Source organism: Trachemys scripta, chromosome 7 (genome assembly GCF_013100865.1).
Source record: "Trachemys scripta elegans isolate TJP31775 chromosome 7, CAS_Tse_1.0, whole genome shotgun sequence".
NCBI lineage: Eukaryota > Metazoa > Chordata > Testudines > Emydidae > Trachemys > Trachemys scripta.
The window spans coordinates 45,379,186-45,391,543 of record NC_048304.1 but is presented as its reverse complement, the minus strand read 5'-3'; the positions used below and the strand labels follow the sequence as shown (position 1 = coordinate 45,391,543).

General features: G+C 45.8%; 1 protein-coding gene across 2 annotated transcripts in view; it reads right to left on the bottom strand.

Moving 5' to 3' along the window:
* LOC117880609 (high mobility group protein HMGI-C-like) overlaps positions 1-9,310 on the bottom strand; it is a 32,757-nt gene extending 23,447 nt beyond the window's left edge. The window contains exon 1 of one of the 2 annotated variants that reach the window (XM_034776920.1): positions 9,153-9,310. The gene's annotated coding sequence lies outside the window, so the exon portion shown is untranslated. Of the gene's footprint in view, positions 1-5,073; positions 5,274-9,152 lie in introns of those variants that run through there. The other variant, XM_034776921.1, reaches the window with a different exon arrangement.
* Between the last annotated feature and the right edge of the window lie 3,048 nt (positions 9,311-12,358).

The window sequence follows — 12,358 nt, the reverse complement described above, 5'->3', positions numbered from 1 at the left end:
GATGAGTAGTTTAGGGGTGGACTAACCCCAGACTTTGTGTGTTGGGTGTAATGTTCAAGCTCAGCAGGCATAGCAGTGTTTTCCTTTGTACAGACTCAGAGGGCCTAGTCCCTGTACAGGGGCCACTTTCTAAATCCTACCAGACCGATGGCAAACTTTATAGTGTCTGGCAAGCTTTAAAAAGTCTATCAGGCCTGCAGAAAAATGTATGAAGGTCAGCTGGAGCTGACAGTGTGTTCATACATTTTTTTCCCCAGAGGTGTGTATTTGTTGGGGCCCAGGGATTAGAAGAGACTTGCAAGCAAAAGTCCTTGGAGGGATGGGGGTGGCTTCTAAACACCACAGGAGTCAATGCTAGGCTTGTACAAGACAGCAACACTTGTAACAGTCATAGTTCTTACATAGCACTTGTCATCGGTAGATCTCTGGGATTTACAAAGGAGGTATCCTCATTCATGTTATATTGGTGGGGAAACCAAGGCACAGATAAGCAAAGTGACTTGCTCAAGGTCACCCAGCAGGCTACTAGTAGACATGGGACTAGAACCCAGCTGTCCTGAGTTCCAAGACAGCACTCTAGCCACTACACCATGGGATTTATAAATGCCACAAGAGACTTTGTGGACCTGTGATGAATTTTGCAAACGGCACATAACCTTTTTTAAAGGACTATCAAGGGGGTAGATAATGGAGCCCTTGTTATAGCCTTGACTCTAGAACTGCGGCTGTCTCTTTAAAAGGAAACATTCACAGAGCAAAACTCTCATTCCACAAAAAAAGAGCCATAGTCCACTCTCATTTATGATGATGTAAATCCAGAGTAACTCCATTGACATCAATATGGTCAGGCGTGATTCACACCGGTAGCTGTGAGAGCAGAATTTGACCCAAGCCCTGCATCAAACTGAGGAGGATAGAATACTGAATACACAGGGACTGAGAAGGCAAGGCAAAGAGAAACCTTTCTTTTTAACAACTGTAGCAACAATGATCGGTTTTCACCTTATGGGAAATTACTTTCACCTTCCGAGAAACACTCATGTCTCTACAGACACTGCTCACAGATTAAGAGATATCGGAGCTCACTGTCGTTTCCTATGAACTCTTCAGCCAGTGCACTAGGCTGTCTGGGAAGTTAAATGTTCTCTCTAGGAGAAGGGGACAGTGGCAAGAGTTTGGAAAACATCCCCTCCCTGGAAGATTCCTATATGGAAATGAAGCCATCCTGCCTAGCCTGTCCCTGACATGTCAGAGAAATACGCTTGCAGAAACAGTGCACCACCAAATCACCTGGAAAAATTCTGCCCTTGTGCAACGTTAACGAGGTGAGTTTCCAAGTGGGTATAACCAGCACCCCAGGAACCTACAGAGATGGGTACCAGTTCTGCGTTTTCTGTGCCCATCATTGACAACAGAACCCTTTGCTTTCAGGGGAGGGAGAAGTGGGCTGCTTCTAAAGCAAACCATTGACCAGGTATTTTATAGTGGTGGTGAAAGGTTCCCAACTCACAGTCCAGGAAACTGGAATCTTCTCTTTAGCCCCATAAGGTACAAAGACTGCAGGTGTGCAAGCTTCCCTGCTTCACACATGTACTGAGAAGGCCAATTCAGGGGCTGAGGGAGAAGCTCTATTTGGGTTCTGAGGGTTCAGTTCCTGACAGTACCATAGATTCTCGTGTGCATCCCTGGGGAAGTCACTTAGTCTCTCTCTGTGCTTCAGTTTCCCCAACCAGAAAATGGGAATAATCCTTTAGGTGCTCAGAAACCATGGTGATGGTCATGGGGTAAGTATCTGAATAAGCCAGGGGGGAAATGTTTTACTCTGTCCATTCAGTCCCTCCATAGCCAGCAAGGCTGCTGAGTCCTGCCAGTTGTGATGATGGCATTCAGGATCAAAGGTCTGTCTGCTAAGAAACAGACTAGTGCCACCAGCTCATTTCACATAGGGGCCACCAGACAGCTACCTCCGCAAAAGGACTATTTACTACTGACCTCGGCTGGGTTTCAACCAGTGATGTAGGTGCAAATGTCTCTATTTCCCATTATTCAACTCCTGAATCATTCAGTTTCAATCCGTTGTAAGAGGGATTTCTAGACAGAAAACCCATGTTTAGTGCCATTCCAGTCAATCTATTTGTCTGCCCAGCTACCTGGGTGCCAATGAGAGTAGTGTCTAGGTGCAAAATTCATGAAGATAATCATATAAATCATCACAGCGGGTTCTGCTCTTGCTATCTCAGAGTCCAGCCACTCAGTCTAGAATTCTCCCTCTCTCCCTGCCCTGCTCCTGGGAAAGGGCAGGTTTTCCCCCTGCCTCTAAAAACAGACAGACTAGGTGTGAAATCCTGGCTCCACTAAAGCCAATGGAAGTTTTGCCACTGACTTCAGTAGTGCCAGGATTTACCCTAGAACCCTTCCAGTAGGAGGTTCCACAGGCAAGGACCCAGCATGAAGAATGCCTTGACTCCAGCTTGTGCCAGTTTCACTGTAGCCCCTTCTAGTTTGTGTTCCCAGTGAGCACCATCTTGCTGGAACATATATGGAGAGGAGGTCCCTGACATACCCTGATCCAAGACCATGGAGGACTTTGGGCAAGATTTTCAAAGGCATTAGGCACTTAAAGATACAGATAGGCCCCAAGTGTGATTTTCAAAAGTGCCTAGGCACCTAACTCTGACTGAAATCAATGGGACTTAGTTTTTATCAAACACCCCTCTGAATGTTTAGACTCCTAAATACCTTTGAAAATCTGGTGCCTTGAAGATTAGGACTAAGTCCTTGAACTAGATGATTTAGAAGCAATCAGGGAACTGGTGGAAAACATGCGGAACTGATCTGATGAGCTCACAGCTGCCAGTCACATTCACACCACAGCCCACAGGCTGGAGTCTGACAGGCCTTGGCTGGCTGCCTTAGGCAGCAGGGGTTACAGTAGCACAGTCTTGTGGAGATGAGCACATGGGTCACGGGTACTAGGCTTTCATCTGAAAGGAATGGGACTGCTGGAGCCTGGTCATTGCCACTTTTCCAATGAATTTGCCTAGGAAAGGTACTTTGGGGCAGGTTAACATTCCAGGTCACACTGCCTGTCAACCCAACCTTGTGTGTAGCAGGGAGGTGCCATTAATCTGAAAGCTGACATGGGGTGGTGGAATTGGAGGCACACACTTTTTTCCTTTTTATTCTTCCATTGCCTCAGTCTCTGTCTTCTCCCCTCTCCCCCCAAGGGGCTGAGTGTGTGCTCCCAGGTGTACACTGTCATCTCTAACAGTGTCTTGCAGTAGGAGCTGTCCCTGGCCCTCAGGATTCTGTACACAGGAGGACTGGTGGTATTTAGGACTGACTATTCAAAAGTAGTTAAAAGCCTAAATAAAACTTAGGAACCTAACTTCTAATGAAGTCAATGGAAGTTAGGCACCTAACTCCTTTTGTGCATTCAGCCCTTAGTTCCTAGCAGCTATAAGTCCCCAGGGTGTCTTCCTAGGAGTATGGGCACAGGAGGGCATGTGCCATCACGTGGAATTACTAATTTCCTGGAGTGTGGATGGCTACATTTCTTACAGTGACTGGTAGGCTCCAACAGCCCCGCCCCCAACATCTACCAGGGTCCTAGAGCCTTCACAATCAGGATTCTGACCAGGCAGAGCATGGAGGAACCTTGAGTAACACTGCTGGGTGATGGATATGAACAGAGGTCAAATGTCAATACTCACACAAGGGAGCTCTGCCCAGTGGTTAGAACGGGGAAAGGCGCTCAGGAGAACTGGGATCTATTCCTGTGGCTCTCCCACAGCCTCTGTAGCTGCTTTGTGCCTCAGTTTCCCTGTCTAAAATTATGGCATAGGTAATAATTCAGATATTAATAGTCATCCACCTCCAGGGAGTGGGGGAAATGGAGGATTAATTCACTACAGTTTGTAAAGCACTTTGGGATCCTCAGGGCGAGGGAGCTAAAGAAGGAGGCCGTGATTATACCTGATAGCTCACTGCACTTGCTGTGTTAATGAGCACAAGAGCAAGCGCTGGCTTAGGAGATGATGGGGAGGCACCAAGGAAGGGTGTGCTACAGCCCAGGATTTGCGGGCACATGTAGGAATTGCTTGCTACACCCTGCTGTGAGGTGAAGGCAGCCTTGTTGCTCCCAAGGGGCCAGGTTGGCAGGAGATATGTTGGCAAAAGTCATGAGTTAGAGTCCCCCCCGAAATCCTGGGGCCATGGCAGAAGCTTGAGTACAGGCTGGGGCTGTTGGGAGCTGAAGGGTATTGCTGAAATGCTCAGCTAATCAGGGTGTCTGAGCCATGTCCAGCCCCAAGCCAGAGAGGAAAGGTGCGGTCAGAGCCCAGCTCAGGGAGATTCACATACATGGGTGGTCCTGAGGTCGAGGACATGGTCCTAGGTCCCAGACTCCCCCAGCGCCCTCCCACCAAAAGTACCAAGGTCCATGTCTGGATCCAAGACACCTGAAGTGCCTCCCAGGTTGCAGACCCCCTAATCCAATCAGCAGATCCCTTTTAGAATCTTTGTCCCAGGTCCCAGATTCCCCTACTAACCTCGTTCCCTAGCTCTTAGTCCTAATTTCCCTGTCTGGACACCTCTCCCCAAAATCCACCTCTCCCCGTGGAAATCCAGAGCAGACCCAGTGGGAATAATCCAGAACCAGGAGAGAAATAAGAGAATAAAGAAAAACCTATTAGCACAAACTAAAAAAATCCTATGCTTCTCTTATCCCAAATAGCATCCAGCCCCTATGCAAAGCTCCAACCCTCAGCAGTCACTGGGGCACCCAAATCCAGTAACTGGCATTTACTATGTGGTATCCTCATGCACACACCCAGGAGAAGGTCCTCTGCACGAACAGTGAGCAAAGACGCCTCAGAGACCTGGCAGAGGGATGGACTAAGACCAGATGTTGCTCCATGACCTATTTCTATGCAGTGCTTTCAGGTTCCCAAGATGCAATTAACAATCATTGCTTTCCCAGATCTAGGTGATCTTCCCATTTCTAACACATGAGCTGTGCACATGCATTTCAAATGCAGGCTCGGTAACGCGATAAGAAAGAAGCAAAATTACCTGTCAAGAACTTGGACAGCTTCACTTGACCTGGCCCCAGTAGAGCTAATGGTGAAAACCAGGGAGAAAGAGACAGAGATCTCCAGTGACTGACACTCCTCCTGCACTGGGGAGAGGGACCTAGCTTAGGTCTCTGCACACATTCATTTCAGGAGCCTTACAATGAGCCGAGCGCTATTTATTTCACTCCCAGTTAGTGATATGGAAAGCAGCGCAAGCGTTGCCTGTGATCTCCTTCTGATGGCAGTCCTGAGTAGTGACAGCAAGTGAAACTGAAAAAAAGTTCACTTTAACTCAGCTGGAATCTTGCAGTAAATTGACCAAAAAATAAAAATAAAAAAGTCCCCAACTAAACCACTGAGCCAGGCAGCCCTTACAACTGCCCTGCTTACTAAAAATAAGAATAGAAGGGACAGATCACTTCACAAATTCCCCACTTCCAACAGGGGTGGGTTATATTTACTCTGACCTTATTTTACAACCGTTAGAGAAGAAAAAAAACAAGGGTAGCATCAGTCTGGCTTGAGATGAGACAAAGTGGTTACTATGCTGGGTCCAAAATAATTTTAGGGACTTTTGCCATGAGCCATAGTTAACACCCAGGGTTGGAAAGTGGCCCAGGTTAGGGTTAGGTGTGCTTTGATGGAGTTTAAAAAAGTGATACTGTCTTGCTATGTACGTATCATATTGATGTAAGTGTTAATCATGGCTGCTGTGAGTATTTTGCAGAGGAGAATACAGACTTTTAATATGCATGGTTTGGTTTCTGGCACACTGGTGTGTATTTCAGTGTCAATTAAAACAGGGAGTTTGAGTAAGAGCCAAATTCTACCTGCACTCCACTCCCTCTGTAACCCAACTGAGGTACCTAAGAACCAGACTCTGGTACCCTCAAGGCAAGTAGTAACCTACACAAACAATACATTGAAATGAACCAGCAGCCTAATAACTCTCTTTCAGAACAGTGCATAAAGACTTTCCTTGAGACTTAGATTCTTGAGTCGCTATGAAAATGGAACTTAGGTTCTTCTTGAAAATGTTACCCTTGAACTTATTTGTACAGGAAAATTGGCCTGGTGATTAAGGCACTGGACTGGGATTCAGAAGATCTGCGTTCAATTCTTGCCTCTGCCACATAGAATTTAAGGCTGGAAGGGACCATCAGATCATCTAGTCCAGGGGTTCTCAAATATCATTGCACCTTGACCCCCTTCTGACAACAAAAATTACTACATGACCCCAAGAGGGAGGACTGAAACCTAAGCCCACCTGAGCCCTACTGCTCTAGGTGGGGCAAAGCCAAAGCCTAAGACCCACCCCACCCCCGGGCAGACAGCCAAAGCCCAAGGGCTTCAGCCCCAGGTGGTGGGGTTCAGGCTCGGGCTTCAGCCCAGGGCAGTGGGGCTTGGGCTTCAGCCCCAGGTTCCAGCAAGTCTAATGCCAGCCCTGGCAACCCCATTAAAATGGGGTCCCGACCCACAATTTGAGAACCGCTGCTCTAGTCTGACCTCCTGTATAGCACAGGCCACCCCAGCCACCTCCACAACAAGGCTAACCACCAAAATTAGTGCAAAGCATTACAGCCCTCAGGACACTAAACTATGGTGTGCCACAGGCAGAGAACAGGAGGGACAGAGGTGTGCCAATGCCCAAGATTCCTGCCAATCTGACTTAGATGAAAATTCATTCCCACATCCTGTGACCAGTTAGACACTAAGCATGTGAGCAAGACACACCAGACAGCGCCCAGGAAAGAATTCTCAGTGCCACCTCCGAGTACTGCCCACGCTGTCGTGTGTCCCTTCTTCAGCTGTGGCCATCTCTGCTGCTTCAGAGGAAGGAGACAAAAATCAAACTGGAACAATCACACACCATAATACATTTTTTGGGGGGGGATCCCTTCTAGACTTTACAGGTGACAACCTGAAGCATGAGATTTTAGGATCAGAAGACATGAACTGGAAAGGATCCCATGGCTGCCATGTCCAGTGATACATACAATCCCACTCAGATATGTATCAAGCTCTAGCCTAAAATGAATTAGGTTGTTTGCCCCCACAACTCTTAGCGGGAGGCTGTTCCAGAACCTCATTCCTCTGATGATTACAAACCTTCCGGCAAATCACATTCTCCATCTGTAAAATGAGGATAATAATACTTCTTTTGTCTGCCTTGCCTATTTATGCTGTAAACTTTTTGGGGCACAGACCATCTCTCACTAAGCATTTGCACAATGCTTAGCACAGTAGGGTTGCCAACCTGTCCATGTTTTCCCAGGATTGTCCCTTTTTGGAGGCAGCTGTCCTGGGAAATCTGCAAGCGTGCTCAGTATGCATTGCCAGCTGTCCAGTTTTATGGGTTCAGGAGCATCCCAGGTGTCCTGGTTTTTTGTGGCTCAGAGGTGCCAACCCTATAGCACAATGGGGCCCTGATCCTGGCTGGGGCCCCTAGATGCTAATATAATCAAAATAATAATAATATATATGTTATAAAAAGATTGATCTTTCATGCAACCATAGTCATCCACAAAATCAAAAATACTTTGAGTTTAAGGCTACCAGAATCTAACTAATTAGAAATTGCTTATAGCACCTAACACCCAAATTGCTTATATACCCAAACTGTAATCTTTTTAAGGAGAAAAATAATTGCATGTGCTCCTAATTAGATAAATACCATTAGAGATGAAGTAACTGTGCAAACATAGAATAACCATAATGCGTGGGCCAGAACATAAAACGACACCCATTATATTAAATCAGGAACTCTTCATGATACAGCAAACCATCAGACAAAAGAAATATAATACACAGTTCATTATCCTGCTTTATAAACATTAGTTACACACAAAAGAACTATGTTAAAAGAACATTATTGATGCTGTAAATTCAAGCCCTCAAAAGTTAGGAAATGAGAGTTACCAGGTTAGCAAATACAATCTTAGTTCAGTTCTCTTGTGTGTACACATTATGGGACAGTCTTTAATTCCATGATCACATACTTTGTAGTTTCACAGTTTAATGCAAGAAGGGACCATAGATCATCTAGTCTGACCTCCCGTGTATCAGAGGCAATTCAATTTCACCCACTTACCCCCTTATTAAGCTAGATAACTTGAGCTTGGCTAAAGCCTATCTTCCACAAAGCCATCCAGAGATGACATCAAGATAACCCCTTGGAGGACATCAAGAGAGGGAGGATCTAGCACTTCCCTTAGTAGTATGTTCCAATGGTTAATCACTCTCACTGTTAAAAATATGTGCCTAATTTTTCATTTAAATTTGACTGGCTTCAGCTTTCAGCCGTTGGCTCTTGTTCTGCCTTTTCCCGCTAGATTAGAGAGTCCTTTAGAACCTGGCATTTTCTCTCCATGAAAGAACTAATGCACTTTACTGCTCTCAGTTTTCTTTTTTGATAAACTAATCAGAATAAGCTCTTCAAGTCTCTCGCTGTAAGGCATTCCCCAGCCCTCAAATCAGTGTTGTGACTCTTTCTGCAGCCTCTCCAATTTTTCAACATCCTTTTTGAAATGTGGCCACCAGAACTATCAGCAGGATTCCAGTATTGGTCTCGCAAATGCTGTAAACAGAGATGAAATCAGCTCTGTCCTCCTCCTCACTGCTCCCCTGTTTACACATTCAAGGATTGCATTAGCCCGTTTTCCCACTGCTTTGCATTGTTGGTTTTCCACAGGACCCCTGCATCATTCAGCGCACAGGGTGGATGGTGCTCAGTGAATGATCAGCTAGTCAAACTTTGTTTTATCCTTATAGTTCAATGTGTGGCCTAGGCTTTGTTTACTGCACACTATTCAAACCCTGTTCTGAAGACAGAATTATTAATTTCCTTGTAACAGAGCAGGCCACTTCCCAAGCACCTCCTCATGGCCAGGAGTGGCTCCAACGCACCCTGCCTCGGTTTCCCTTTGTTTGGACTCCTCCATAGCTCAAAAAAAGCTTTCACAAGTCCAATAACACCCCTCCTTAAGGTCTAGGTTTATAAACAAAAAGTTTAAAATAATTCAAACCATCCTCAAAGCCCCAAAATAATTCAAGTGGCCTTTCCTAGGCTTCTCCTACCTGGAGTCGTTCCACCAGCCTCTGCTGCTTTCCTGGTTTCTCAGGATACCTGCAGCATCTTTCCACCAGTTTCCAACTGGGCTTAGCTTCTCCTTCCTGAGGAGCCTGTTCTTTGCTCCAGCTCTCAGCCTGTCCCCCCGTGATTGTCCACAAGCCTCTCTTTCTCTAACACTCCCTCCACCCCCAAGGCTTGGTTTAGTCACATAACCATCTGTCACACATCTCAATTCATTTCCTCCATCTGGGAAGGCAAATAGCCTGTGTCACAGGTGGGCAGGGCCCATCTCCTCTTGAGGGGCCAGCCACCCTGTGACATTCTGTGTGGGCTTTTTTATGGCACTTCATAAACATTGATTAATCTATCCTCACAACATGCCTGGGGAGGGCGTGGGATCTCCATTTTACAGATGGCAACCTGAGGCACAGAGATTAAGGTCAAAAGTAGAGGTGGTCAAAAGTTGTCTGATGGAAAAGGTTTCCATCTGAAAATGCTGATTTGATGGAATCTAAATGTTCTGCAGGAATGCCTATTTTGGCTGAAATTTTCAGAACCATGCCAGCCTGAGGCAGACAGCTAGCATGGAAATTTCACCTGGAGAGTTAAAGCTTGGCAAAGTTACAAGCAACTAAAAACAGGGTTTTCTAATGGGAAGTATCAGGCAACCTTAATACTAGGTAAAGGAGCTACCGGTCTGGCCTGTAATAAATAAGACATATAAAAACCAGTTAACATTAAAGCCAAAGGAAGGACTACCACTGACTTCAATGGAAGCTGGATCCAGCCCCAAAATAATTGAATTGGGCCCTAAAAGTAGGGACTGAGTTCAGACTGTTTGAGTGCTGATCACTGAGATGGTTTCTGGAGTAGTAGTGTATGCGCATGAACTGAGCTATAAGGCATGTGTAACTCTCGCTTGTGCTTTCCATGGGCCTGGGTTTTTCATCAAGGTGTTTGACACTGCACCTTTCCTTGAGCTGCAGTAAGCCACTTTCACTGCAAAGGGATGACGTTTTTATTTTGGAATTTCCTTTCTTTTTGTTGTGAGGCCAGGCTCCTGCTGCTTCATGTAAACAAAGCAACATGGGGCAAGCTCCCTCTGGCAGGTGTGGTCCACAAGCCCAAGGCACTGGAAATAAGAACCGGCTTGTTGAGTCAGCAGAGCAGGGAGGTTATTCCTCCTCTCCTGAGATCCCGAGTACCACACTTACAGGATGAAATTGATTAGGCCTTGACAAAATTGCAAACTGCTGTGATCATCCTATGTCATGCTAGGGCAGGGGTTCTCAAACTGGGTCGGGACCCCTCAGGGGTTATTACATGGGGGGCACGAGCTGTCAGCTTCCACCCCAAGTCCCACTTTGCCTCCAGCATTTATAATGGTGTTAAATATATTTAAAAGTGTTTTTAATTTATAAGGGGGTGGTTGCACTCAGAGGCTTGCTATGTGAAAGGGGTCACCAGTACAAAAGTTTAAGAACCACTGTGCTAGGGGCATATGTACTGAGGATGGCAATGCTGTATAAGGACTATCTTGTAATTATAAGAAGGTCACTAACTCCTTTTAGGAAGGATCCAGATTTTACCACAATGCAAATCTCTGTCTGCATTCTTATTTCTTGTTCATTTTTGCTAGTAGATTGGCCACCACTGTTTGCTACAATACACTTCACATAACACCCACCACAGGTTCACTGGGATGTAACCGACATCTATAGGGCAGCAATAGACATATAGATATGAGGATGGCTTCATTCACAGTTACCACAATGCCATTAGGACCTCTCGTGTGCACAATCTTGGTATCTCTTATGAAGTGGGATAAAAACTACAGTTTCACAGTAATTGATTCAGTATTCGGAATCCAGAAATACTGTTATTGAATATTTTGTTTGGAATGAAGGATGGGTCAGATTTTGTAAGATAAAACATTTATCATGCCCTATTTGTAGTTGAAGTGTAATCCTTAACTTTGGATTTCCTAATCTTTTATTGTTTGATGGACAGCAGCACAAATGACATGAAACAAAACTGTTTGTTGCTGAATATAAATATGGGGAAGTGGCCAGGGATGGCAGAGAGCTATCAGGTAGAGAATAGTTCTGCAATGGACCATATGATCAAATAGGGTGCTTCCCTCTCATTTGTAATTCTCACCAGATCATGGAATTAATTCATCTGACTGGTAGTAGTATCTCTATTGAGGGACTGTGAAAATCAACATGGCCTGCTTCTACTTAAAGACTGGAATAACTTTCATTTCAATTCAAAACTAATTTCAGTTCTGAACTTATCTCCATTGCAGCAAACGTTAAGGGAACAGAACTAGCTGAGTGGTGATTTGCATTAAACATCCCCTTTGGGATCTACTGCGCCAGACAGGAGATGTATCCTGATTCAGAGTGGCTATACCTGTGTTTCAGTCCCAAAGTGCTGCTGCCAAGGTGATTATCTGAGATCGGCACCATGGATCCAATGGCAGAATTTGGCCCCTTTGGATGGGGGGTGAAACCTGGTGAAGCAAGAACAGCATAAACACAACAGCATAAACATAACCAGCCGTGAGCCAAAAGGTGCAGGGAAAGCAGCTCAGAGTAACAGAGACAGGAAACAATTTATCTCAGTGAAAAGCCATGTTAGACAGCCTCTTTCAATGGCAATGTGAGTTCGGTTGGTCTCACATCCTTAGCATAAATCAGTGACCTGGTGGGACAGGATTTCCACCCTGTGCAGCCTGCGCTGGAACAGTGAGAGTTTCCTGGCTCCAGCTGCACACGATGATTTATGGCCACATTTCCCACTCCCCAGAAGGCGACGGTTAATGCAGGGCAGATAAGAAGTACGGGGCATGTCAGGAGGACACCTTCACTGCAGGAAAGCAGAGTGCAGCTGCAAGATTAGAAAGGGTTTTACTGGGACCAGCACAGGAGTCTATACTGGGATCAGTACAAATACCAGTACTGGTGTCTTACTGGGATATATATGGGGATGAGTACCGGAGTATTACTGGGATCTATACTGGAACCAGTGTGGGGTTTGTACTGGGACCACTACTGGAGTATCGCTGGGACCAGTGGGGGGGGTCTGTACTGGGATCAGTGCTGGGGTCTGTATTGGGACCACTACTGGAACCAGTATTGGAGTTTGTACTGGGAACAGTACTACAGACTGTATTTTGACCAGTGCTGGAGTCTTACTAGGACCAGTA